The sequence below is a fragment of the Lissotriton helveticus genome, chromosome 8, assembly GCF_964261635.1.
Source record: "Lissotriton helveticus chromosome 8, aLisHel1.1, whole genome shotgun sequence".
In the NCBI taxonomy this organism is placed as follows: Eukaryota; Metazoa; Chordata; class Amphibia; order Caudata; family Salamandridae; genus Lissotriton; species Lissotriton helveticus.
In genome coordinates this window covers 120177495-120190275 of record NC_136069.1, presented here as the reverse complement: position 1 = coordinate 120190275, position 12781 = coordinate 120177495, and the positions used below count along the sequence as shown (strand labels likewise).

The 12781-nt window shown below is 47.7% G+C and overlaps 1 protein-coding gene across 2 annotated transcripts in view; it reads left to right on the top strand.

Moving 5' to 3' along the window:
• TEX55 (testis expressed 55) overlaps positions 1–12781 on the top strand; it is a 532765-nt gene that overhangs the window by 372936 nt on the left and 147048 nt on the right. The window lies entirely within an intron of this gene.

The following is a 12781-nucleotide window of genomic DNA, read 5'->3' as shown; positions in this document are numbered from 1 at the left end:
CAGTTTTATTTAGAGGATGACATAGGTCACCCTAACATAGTGGCAATATCTGTAACCAATCTGGTATGATAGGAGCCCGAATCCTGTCCTGATGAATGCAGTGGACTCACTTGAGCCAGCGGCAGAAACATGTTGACGACAAGAGTGGTGATGGGGTAATAGTTCCCTTAATCCCCACATTCTAGTTTTTAATACCAAGTAATACTCTATGATTAAATGTAATGTGGGTAATACATTGGTTTTTAAATCACTATTGCACGGGCCCCACTTATATTATTAGAAGTGCCCCCCTGTCTTCAGGTGTAGGCCCGCTCTTTTTCAACCCAGGTTTTTAGAGAGCGAGGACTACCTATAATGAAGCATGACACCTGGTGGTGTGTGAGGATAGTCCTTAACCTTTTTGAGATGCCCAGCACTCAACCAATTTAGTGTTTTGTAGGAATACGGTTACATTATGTAAGTGACCATTATTTTAGGGTAGGGTGTGTGCATTTGATAGGTTTGGAGCCCAGCTCACCCTGAAAACCCCATAGCTTTGAGTTCCCTGCCTCGGATAATTCAAGGGTTTTGGGTTTAGATGGTGGTGTCTACCCATGTTTGGGGGTTGGGGTACTAGCCTTCCCCTACCTTGACAACTGGCTTTGAAAGTGGGCTCGCAACAGTCAGTCCGGACCACCTCCAGGCAACGGTGAATCTCTTGGCATCATTCAGGTCCTCTATCAATGTGCCGAAGACACAACTGACTCCTTCTCAGAGACTCCCTTTCATTTGAGCCATCATGAATATGGTGCACTTTCAGGTCTTTACTTAAGACCAATGAGTTTAGGACATTCAGGCTATGATCCAGATATTTCAGCCTCTGTCCTGAGTCTGAGTGAGGGTGACTCTGAGGCTTCTTGGCTTCGTAGTCTCCCGCATTCTGTTCGCCAACCTTGCTAAATAGCACAAGCAGGCTCTCTTGTGGTACCTGAATTCTCAGTGAGAACAGTACCAGGGGAACCTATCAGATGCCAACCAGGTGTTGGTGGAGACTGAGAAAGGTATGCAGAGGTGGCAACTTAACCAAAATTGGACCAGCAGAAGATCCTTATCCCAACCCCATCCAGTTGATGGTGGGGACAGACGAGTCACTACTGGGTGTGGGAGGCCAACTAGTAGAGGTGGAAATCAAATGACTGTGGTCTGTGGTGGACACCAGCCTCCACATGAGTTTGCTGTAGATGCAAGTGATTCTATTTGCATTGAATGCCTCCATGCCTACCATCGAAGGGAGGCTGCTGCAAGTTCTCACAAACAACACCACCAATCCATTAAGTCGGGCGTGGGGTAGAGATCGGGCACGGGTACAATCACTCCGCTCCAGATGCGTCTGTCTCACAAAGGAATCTTAGGTGCCTTGGGAGCTGCTTGCACCACCTTTTAGCTCCATTGTTGCCGTGATCAACCCCACTCCGAAACAATTCCAGTTCCTACTGGGGGGATTTGAGGGGACTCAGGCAAGCAGTGGGTTGGTTGTGTGTTTTTACTGAGGCCCAATAGCCGATCAAGACTTAGTCAGTTGTCCCCAGGTGCATCTGATGCCTACTCTGCTCTAATAAGCGTTTCACTGGATGTTACTGGGAATCGGAACAGATCCTACTGTTCTCACCGCTGATCCTCCCAGTCCACACCCTCCACCAGGTCGTCAGCTCCAGTCGCCATGCCAGAGATTGCACAAAGAATCAACACTAGCAGGACACCAGTTGGGTCCATGGCCACCCCATGGACTGCTTCAGAAATCGCCCCTAAGGCAGAGCTGGTTGCATCGTCCACTGATCTTATGAACTTACTGCAGAATACCATCAGCCATTGACTGTCTCTGGATCTCTGGCCACCCAAGGTGGCAGCGATAAATTTCAAGCACGGGGAAAACCCCGGCTAGATCTTTTCTCCACTGGAGAGAACACACAATGTCAAAACATTTGTACACTAGAGTTCCCTATAAGGTTGCCTCTCAGAGACATATTACCCCTTCAAAGTGGAGCATTTAACTTCTGTATGCCTTTGCACAACTGCCATACCTGCCCCGAGCCCTGAAAAAGAAGATTAGAAGCGACACAATCCAAGTCATCCTTTTGGCTCTGAATTGTGCAAGGAGCGTATAGTGCTCAGAACTTCTGGGCACAAGCATCTGTCTTCGGCTCAGACTATCGCTTCAGGAAGATCTGGTGCAGCAGCAGGTCAGGGTCCTGCAGCTGAGCCTGCACAATCCTCACCTCCATGCGTTGAGATTGAGCGGCGGCAAATAACATCGCTCACTCTTTCTCCCGAATTTGTGGATGCTATCCTGGCTACAAGGCGTCCTTCTACTAAGTCTATCTATGCTGGGCGCAAGGAAAGGTTTGTAGCCTAGCATGGCTCCCACAAAATGGATCCATTACAGGCTAAACCACCAGATGTCCTCTTGTTCGTTTTATCCCTGACTCTCCAAGGACTTGCACTGGGCACCGTTAAAGATTATCTGTTGGCCCTTTGGGCTTGTTACGTTTACCGGCCCAATCTTCCCTGGTCAAATCCAAGATTTTTTATATCAGTAGCATTGGAGATCCGGCATCTCTCAACAACAGGTCCGGCTTTGTTTCAGCTACTGAAGTCCTATTGGCGCTACATCAAATCGGTCTGCAAAATATTTTTGTTGATTGGCGGACGTACAATCTTTTATTCTGTTTGGTCCTTGCTTATGTATTCTCTTATCCAATTGCCTAGATCAGAAAGGCTACTTATTAGCTGTATCACCATGTATTTATTGCCAGTGTACATTTATAAAGGGCTGTCTGGTTTGGCCCCTTGAGCGGTCATACCAGGCATGGAATCGATGGGAAAGACCTATCTCTGTAGCTTGTATCCGTTGCCTTCTAGAGATCTTGATGGACTCTGCTATCACTATTTTTCTGATGTGGTCCAGTGTTGTTCTTTGTCTCAATTTCATTACAAGCCTGCTTTGTTCCCACTCTTGGGGTTTATCCTGAATTCCTTTCTCGTGGAGACCCAGTCTCACGCATTGTCAGGGATGTTGTAAAAGTAAGACTTTGATTGAAAAAGTACCTGAAATGTACCTTATTGGTACCTTATTGTCCACTGGAATTATGTAGTTCTGCGACGTTTTACGCATAATTATGGATTTACTGCATTTGCCATTTTTGGATAAAGTCACAAGTTCAGGCCAATCTTAATGAACTGCAAGTCGAATATAGCGACCAGTCTTGTCCTGGTAAAAGTTTATCTTCTTAAGAGTCCAAGCGAAGAGCTGCAGGTGGAGGTTCGCGTTTGCTATGTGCCGCGTAGAGATCGTTGTCAGTGTGAAGAGCAGGTCAGCATCGCAGGTGGTCTCTGTTGTAGTGCAAAGAGGCAGTCACACTCAAGCTTCGCCTTGGCTGTCGACACAGATTGTTGCTGTTGATGCAGATGTTTGGAGTGACGCGATGTGCTGTAGTCACTGGAGACTTGCTTTGCTGCAGTCGCCAGAATTTGTTTTCAATATGATGAGCAGGTTGTTGGCTGGTGATGCGGACTGCTGAGTTATGGCAGGAAGGTGCACCTTTATGGTTGCACAGAGCCCAAAACCTCTGTATCTTCACCTTTTCTTCCAGAAGAGAACACTCTGTTGACACCCAAGTGTCCTGGACCTGGGGGCAATTCTTGGGGATCAAGACTCACTTCAGCAGAGACCAGCGGCAGGGCTCAGGACACTGAGGTCCATTTGGTGCGGGGCAATTGCGGGGTGGCCTCCAAAAGCTTGTTGTGTCCGTATATATCAAACAGGAGGTCTGATAACTGACCCTTAGAGTCACTCTGGAGTGCCTGGGTTCAAATCAAGCAGATCCAATCTTCCTTTCTCAGACAACAGGGCAGTCGTCCTTCTGAATCTTCCTTAGGCCCAGGAGTGTTGTGATGATAGGTTCTGAAGGTGACACTTTTATACATTGTGCCAGCCATTGTTTGAGGTAAATTCCTTCCCTACCCGAACACTGGTTCTGGTCAGTTCTTTCCCTACCACTCATCGTGGCTCCAACTTATCTAGGATGACAAAGGCAAGAGCAGGCCTGGTGTCAGGTTCATTTGTTAGCAAGGGCGTCAAGTTGCCACTCGATTTCACTCACGGTCAATGATCAGGGATCTGACTCCATAATTGATCCTGATGCACCCGAGGTCCCTGGGCCACCAGGTCGAAGCCTTTTAGGAGGCCTTGCTGCACATTTTTGCCACTCTCCTGGCTCTCTGTGGCATGCATTCAGGCCCAAAGGATCTACAAGGATTTGTAGTTGTGTTACTGCCAGTGGATCCATCCTCAGTGCAATATAAGCCCCTAGAAGACCACACCAACTCCAGTGACAACTTACATTCTGGCTTCAAGACCTGTGCTGGTCCTTCTTTCATTGACACAACACCTGATGTTGCTGGGGACAGACTCTGATACATGTTCTGAGACAAACCTATCTTGTGTGATTCCGAACTCAAGCTACGATCCACTCAAGCGCACCAAGGTACCCTATTGCCTGATTCCTGCAATATACCTCCACTTCTATAGAGCCATCCATCATCTTTTTGGTTCCAATTATGACCAGAGTTTACCGCCACCTGGAGATGACAATGAAGATGATGGGTATGATGTACTTCCTCAGTATGATGATGACAATTTATGCATGGGCATTCAGAAGGGCAGTGGGCTTGACACCTTCTCTGATAAAGGTCTGGTTTCCGCAACCTGGGTCTGCTTCTTCAGAGCCCTTAATTCCATTCAATTAAGCCCTAACTGAGACTCCTATAGGTAATTGGTCTAAGCCTTGTTTTTGCCCAAGGGTAAACATGCAGGTGGCCAGAGGCCACAGACCGGTGCCTGGTGACCCTGATTTTCTTATGCAGCATCTTTTTCCTGAGCGTTTGGTTGTGCAAGCTTCCCTCAGCAAGGTAAATCTTTGTTCATTCCCCACAACCCCCCTGGATAGGTGGTTGAAAAGGATTGAGATGTTCAGAAAACAAATGTTCTCTTTGGCCTGCCTACCCTTGAAATCGATCAATGTGGTTTGCTTATTAATCTAATATACACATACCCTTTGGGACATGGCCAGCGAGTATTTGCCAATGATACCTAAAGAATGTAGGGCCTCCCTGGCTCAAGCAGTCCAAGATGGTCAAGATGCAGTCGAATATGCATTTGAGCTGGCTTGGATACTTTTGATTGCTTGGGGGAAGCAGTTGTCATAGTGTGGTGCTTTGGTACCGTGCTAAATGCGATCCACAGGGTTTTCAGATGTATAAGCATCCCTTCAAGATATGACTTTTTTTTTTAGGAACTTTTCAGCCTTTTTTACCCTTGCGGGCACAACACATAAATAAACAAAAAATAACAAGCATATAAGCAAGACAAACACAAGTTATAGATTTACATTTTGACATGTACAGTGAGTATCTTTGAGGCAAGACCATCCAAAAGCCTTTAACCCCAGGGCCCCCCGAGAACACAATTCTTCATAAAATAATGTCCCTAACATTATCTATCTTTCCAAATATTCAGGGGTTCCCATATTTGCAAACCTAGTCTTCTTCCCCTTTTACCCTTCCTTGCAAATATGCCCCTCTCGAGATTGTAAACAGAAAGGAGTCTGGCCAGCCATTGATGAAATGTAGGGGGCATTGGATCCAGCCATGCTGAGGAGACACAAAGCCGTAACACTGCCATTGCCATAAAGATAAAGTAACAATCAGGGTTACACATACCTTCCCCCTCCACTCCCAGAATGATCCTGGAAGGTGTAGGAGCGGTATTTATTCCCAATGATTTTTCAAGGAAGGATTCTATTGCCTTATGCAAAGGGTGTAAACTTGGACAAGTGGCAAAGATATGTACTATCCCAGCGTCTGTACTACTACACCGAGGGCATGTAGTTCCACAAGTGCCTCCCCAGTGTGTACTCTTAGTGGGAGTATAATATAGTGAATAAATTGTTTTGTAGTGTTGTGCCTGGAGTGCAGCAGAGCAGAGAATCTTCCTTCCTAACTCAAGAGAGAGACCGAAGCTGTCTCCCCCGGCACCAAGTCTCTCTGTCCACTTATGTTTGAATTTTTCCAGGTTATCCTCTCTGCTTGCTATTAATTCTGCATATATTCGCTTAATCGTACAAGTTCCTCTGCCTTCAAAGAGCTCCATGATTTAATTTTTGCCAAACCGGGCAGCAAAAAGCTCCTAACTTGCAAGTATTTGTGGAAGCTCCTTGTCTCAACACCATACAACTGCTGAATATCGGAGAACTGACACATTCCATGTGGGCCCATAAGGACCCCGATTTTCACTACTCCACGCTGCCCCCAATCTAGGAAAACGGAGTCTGCGAAATTGCTGTTGGGAGAGACTTATTTCCAATCAGCCGCATTTACGCATTATATCTACCAAGGCCGATTTTTTTCTTAAATGCTAACCATATTTTATGAGCACCCATCAGGGTCTTGAATTTAGTCCTCTTGAAATAGCTAGGGTCTGTATATTTTAAAAAAGCATTGGGGGCCTCCGCCCCTAGCAACAATGTGTATATAGGAGTAGAACCTGAGGTGTCCTCCGCCTCCACTGTACCTCCCCCTATGAGCCCAGACATATATTGCAATGCTGCCGCCCAATGATACATTTTAAAGTCCGGAACAGTCCACCCACCGCAATCCCTGGGAAGTGACATGTATCGTAGGGCCCGCCTCGTTTTGCATTGTGCCCATATAAATCTATTTGACATCTGCTCTAATATAGTGTACCACCTCTCCTCAAATGTCAACGGGATTGCCCTAAATATATATAAAAACTTTGGCAGCAGGATCATTTTTATAACGTTGGCCCGACCTACTATAGAAAGGTGAAGGTTGTGGAGTCTGTCGAGATCTTTTTTTGCCTTATTGATTATTGGTTCTAGGTTTCTAGCTACTACATTATCCAAATCTGCTGATACTACAATACCTAGATATGTACCCGATTCAACTACCCGGCTATCAGAGCAGGCCACTTTATTGTTTTTGATTATTTGTGTTTTTGGGCCGTTAAGGACATATCCAGAGACTCTGCCAAACTCCGCAGCCTCCCCTTCTATTTCCCTAATAGCCTCTGTAGGAGCTGGAGTGATGACTGCCACATCATCAGCGTATGCCAGTACTTTACACCCTCCACCCATGGTCTTTACAGGCAAGATGGACCTGTTCGCTTCGATCGTCCGAAGCAGGAGGTCCATATACAGTGCAAAGAGTAGAGGTGAGCACCGACACCGCTGCCTCGTACCTCGCTTGATTTCAAGCGTCTTCGTGTACTCCATATTTACACGGACATACGCTGTTGGTTCTATATATAGCGCCTGGATAGCCTGTATGAACCCATTATCGATATCTGCCCATCTTACTGCGGCCCAAAGATAGTCCCAGTAGACCCGGTCAAATGCTTTCTCAGCATCCAGCAACATGACAGACATCGGATCTCCTGACACCTCTGTGGCGTCGAATAAGGTGATGACCCTGCGGATATGCTGGGTCGTCCCTCTTCCTGGGATAAATCCGTGCTGTATTTTGCTAACCAATGTGCCTATCACCTTTGAGAGTCTAGAGGCCAAGACTTTAGAAAAGATCTTTGCGTCTGCATTCATTAATGTTATTGGCCTATAAGACCCAGGGTCTGTCGGAGATTTCCCCTTTTTGAGTATAATGACTATCTCTGCTGCAGCCCAAGTCATTGGAATGGAACAACCCCTTTGGGCCTGTTTTAGTGTTTCAATCAAATCCTTAGCAATTTCTGCCTGAAAAGTTTTATAGAACTCAAAATGGTTCTGGTCCGGTCCTGCGGCTTTGCCTACTGGCAAGACCGCCAGGGCGGCCATAATTTCTTCGACGACCATAGACGAGTCCAGCTCTTCTCTGTGCTCTTACAGCAGAGAAGGGGAAGGAATACCTGCCAAATAAGCCTGGATTTCCATAGGGTCCTTTAGTTGCTCTTCGTTGTATAGCTTAGTGTAAAATTGTCTAAACACCTCGCAGATCCCACTCGTATCCATTATCAGGTTTCCAGAGCTATCCATAATCCCCTTAATCTCCCCAAGTGCCGATTTTTGCCTTGTTCGAGCTGCTACGGTGTGGCCCACCCGTTCGCTGCATGCATAACAGTGCTCCTTCTTTGCTGCGTACGTTGCTGCTACCGTGCGAGCAATACTTTCCTCAGCCGCTGCCTTCGCCCTCTCCACCTTGACCAAATTTTCTTCTAAAGGCGCGCCTGCAGAAGAGAGTACCGCCAGCTCCGCTTCAGCCTCCACCAAAAGTTTTAGTCAACTCAGTTGTTCTTGCCTGATCCTGCCTTCGTTTAAATAGGCTAAAACTCAAGGTTTCGACACGGACTCCTGCCTTGAAAGCATCCCAAGTGAACCCTTGTTAATATCCCAGTATTCTCTAATCCAATTTTTCATGTGCAGCACATAGCTACTGTCTTTTAAAAACCCACGCTTGAAAGTCCACTTGCTCTTAGGCCCGGTTCTTATTGTGTCATCTAAGGAGAAAACTAAGGGATTGTGGTCTGATATGATGCGTGGCAATTTTTCAATCTGGGATTTTGCTACCAAAGTATTAGAGACCAAGAAGGAATCTAACCTAACGCAAACTTTATGGGGAGCCGAATAGTAGGTTATCCCATCATCTCGGGGCTTAAGTTTGGACCACGCATCTACTAGTGCATTGTTCCTAGCCAGGCTTCAAATTGCCCGGCATACCTTCTTCTTACGCCCCTGATATCTATCTGTTGTCTCCAGACCAAGTCTTCCTACACTGTTAATGTTAAAGTCCCCCCCAAGGATCACGTAGGGGGCCCACGCTGCTAGCTCTACATCCAGAAAAGAAAAAAATCTACGGATCATCCTCCGTGGAGCCGTAGATTGAGCCTAGGGTAACCCATCCACCGTTAATCATGCACTCCACTAAAGCCCACCACCCCCATTGATCCTCAAGTTTCCTCCTCACTGGGACATCCTTGTGTTTAGAAAATATTGCAACACCTCTGGTTTTGGCCCCTTGCTTTGAGTAAGCCAACACTTGATAACCCAATTGCTTCAACAAAAACCCCTTGTTTCCTTCAATGTGAGTCTCCTGTAGGAGAAAAAAGTCCGCCTCTAAGAATCGCTGCGACTCGCTGCCTTTTAAGCCGTTCATTCAATCCACATACATTAATGGTAATTATTCGTGTATGCATCAGGTTACATCTAATGGAAATCCTGACCAGTCATCCCTGCCAACAAACGGATTTCTACTATTGTGTTCAAAGCCTACAATGTCCCCTGCTACCCCTCTGTTCTGTGTGTTCCTTAGTGTGTAGTGCCTATGTAACCAAGAGTGTCCTGCCGTGATGTGCCCTACCCCCTTCCTCCCTGCCCCCTGCTCCCCCCACCCTCAGAACCCCTCCCTCAGAGCCCCCCCTTATGGGCAAATAGGTCAGTCATGACCTATATACAGCTGCTGTGTGCCCGCAGGGTAGAGCGCCGCCTTCCCCTCCCTATTATATTCCACCTTAGTGCCTTTGTGCTGATGACCTGTGCTTTTAACTAATACACCACTTTGCTGAGTTTCGAAAACTGGACCTCTGGCCTAATATAAATACTACTTTTAGGTTAACTATTATGTTCCGTCAGTAGCCCCTTGTTTTGCGCCTTCCTTTCCTTTAACTCCATCAAGTATGCCTGGGCCTTTATCTCTGAAAAAATATCCTTACTTGTCCGTTCACAAGCACTTTCAAGCGTGGCGGAAATAGCAAGAAAACCTCGTGGCCCAAAGATCGAAAAGCCGGGATCATTTGCCTCAATCGCCACCTTCTCTCCACTGTTGCGTGACAGAAGTCTGGGCGGGCAAAGAATGTTATACCCTCAGTCGACCTCTTTGCCGCTGGTCTTGCCCTGTCCATAATCTCCTGTCTAAGGAGGTAATTCCCTATATAGACAAGAATCGCCCTTGGTTTGATATTTGATGCTGCTGCATAAGTCTTCCTCTGGGTCAGAGGGAATCTATGCACCCGTTGAACCTCGCTTTCCCAACTCAATGCTGATAACTCAGTAAAGGCACTCTTAAGTAAGGCAACCACGAAAGAGCGGATATCTTGCCCTTCCGCCCCCTCAGCGATCCTCAAAAGTCTAACCTTATTGCTCCTTTGGCGATTCTCAAAATCTTCGAGCTTCCATTGCAGATCTTCTGACAGTTTTTCCTGTGTCTCCTTGAATTCCTGCCATTTGTAGACGTCATCCCCGAGTTTCCCAGTCCGTTCCTCCACCTGGGTGACTCTGCATGCCATATTCATAAACATTTTGTTCATCTTTCTTAGCGATCCTTGTATTTTTTTAGACGCTTGTCTGGCCCTTCTTGTTTCTGTCCTGGCCTCCCCTTGCATTTGCTTAAGGGTACTAAACAATAGGTCTATGGTTGGATGTTGCAATGTGGCCACAGAATGATGCTGCGCATCTGAGCTTCCGCTTTCTTGATACAATTGAGATGTTGCGGAGTAGTCCCAGTCGAGTTTTTTGACTACCTCCCACTGAGATGGGTTACCTCTCGATTTTTGTTTGACCAGGGTGCTTTCCCTCTGCTGCATTGCCCCCTTGGTACCAGGTGCCTTTTGAACTGAGATTCCTTCCTCGGTCGAGGGTTCAGAGTCGGAGTCGAAGTCTAAATCACCTGTCGAGCTCTCCCCACTTGATGGTGAAGAACAAGTATCATTGTTGAGAGAGAAAAAGCACTCATTGCTGGGAGACCCAGGAACCGAGTGTGGAATAGCAGCCTTCTGGAGTTGCTTAGATCTATCGAGCCCTGCCGTATCTGCTAAAACCAGAGATGCCTTAATCCCATCCCTCCTGGCGCGATTTAACCTGTCTGTGAGGCTTGCGTTCTTCCCCCCTCCTTCTACAGTGTCCGAGCCTGCCATAGGTATTCCCGATCCCTACCCAGATCCTAAGTGGACCTTCTGGATAATGTCAAGAGCCCCCGGAGTTTGTCCCATCTCGCATTCCATCACCTGCACTCCTACCTGGGCAGCCGACAATGCTGAAGGTGGGGCCGGGAGTTGCTGGCTGTTGTCGACTTCAGTCACTTCTGTGACTGTTACTAAATCATTCTCCACGTCCGCTTCTGGGGCCTCTGGAGTCTATGCCTCATTCCGCTGACTGCCGCTGCTGACCAGACCGGATGAATCCTCTGGTTCTGGTGCGGGGATTCCCCTCCCACCCTCCCTCCGTTCAGCTTTGTCGTCCGCTTCCTGAGTCTGCTGTACTGAACTCCCGACTTCACCCACACTCGGCTTGTTCTGCCTTGCCAAGGAATCGATGCTGCAGGGAGTCTGCTCAGGTGCCGTAGGTCGTCCAGTTTCATCTGTGTTCCCGTCCCTCACTGGAAAGGCTAACCCTTCGGATGCAGCGAAGAAAACCTTGTGCAGGGTAGGTTGCCGTAGCTCAGAGCCTTTGTCTTTGTCTTTGCCTTTCACGGCACCAACCTGACGACTCTTGGTGCTCTTTTTTGCTGCATCGCTCGGCGTCTCTCTTTCTCCCGCACAATGCCTGGTCTGCTCTTTCACGATCCCTGAGTTTTTGGCAGCTGCTGCTGCTGCTGCTTGCTTCTTTGCTAGGGCTGCGCCGCGTAAGTTCGGAGCAGCTGCTGTCACGGGTGTTACCGCTGCTGCAGACACTGCTGCGGGTTCTTTCAATTCCTTTTCCTTTTCCTTAGTCTCCTTAGGTTTCGCTCATCTCGCGGCCATTCTGGACATCAGGTAGCCCCCTGCTGGAAGAGGTGAGCCTTCACGATTCTTGCCACAGTAATCCGTCGTGGGGACTCGCTAGTTTGGTGCTGACCCTGCCTCCAACTGGTCAGTCTGTTCAGCATTCGCAGGAGCCAGTCCGAAACGGCCAGCATACTCAGCACACTTCGGCATCAGCTTCTATAATCATATCCTGGAGGAGAGAGGCAGCGTGGCTGCTCTCCTACGGTCTGCCAGCGGCCATCTTGCCCCCCTGCTAGATATGACTTTCAATGGATCTCACCTTTTCAGCGAGAAAGCTGACTCTGCCTTTGAACACTTAAAGCAAAGTTGTGTTATTTGAACCACTCGAGCCCTGTTAGACAGTTTCCTAATTAGTTTCAGCCCTTCCAGGGCTACTCCAGAGAGTTGTCATACAGGCATAGCCAGGTTCCCCCCACTTCCACTGCATTCACCCTAGTCCTTTTGTGGTTGGGGACGGGGATCAGGCAGAGAGGTGCAGGTCACTATGGGCATCAATCTTCCCATTTCCCCTCCCTTGCTGCATCAGCATCAACGCCTCTTAAGTTCGCCCTTAGCGGCGCACAACTGCCCTGTGGGAGGTAGGAACAAACACTTCTTCCAGGGTGGCAATCTATCACATCAAACAAATGGGTCTTCCAGATCATTCAGCATGGCTCTGCCCTGCCGTCCTTGCCAACCCGCCACATCTTCCTCCCATATCAGAGCTACTCTCAGAGGAGCACCTATCCATCCCGCTGCAAGAGGTGTGAGTTCTATTGTCCAGAGGGGCTATAGAGAGTTTCTGTGCTCAGAAATAGGGAGGGTTTGTTGCTCTTGCTATTTCCTTGTGCTGAAAATGAACGGGGGCCTTCATCCTATTTTCAATCCTATAGATCACACTCTGATTGCCTTCCTGTGGAAGGAGCACTTTGGAATGCCCATATTGGCCCATATTCTGTATGCCTTGAATCTGTGTGACTGGATGATAAACTCAGACCT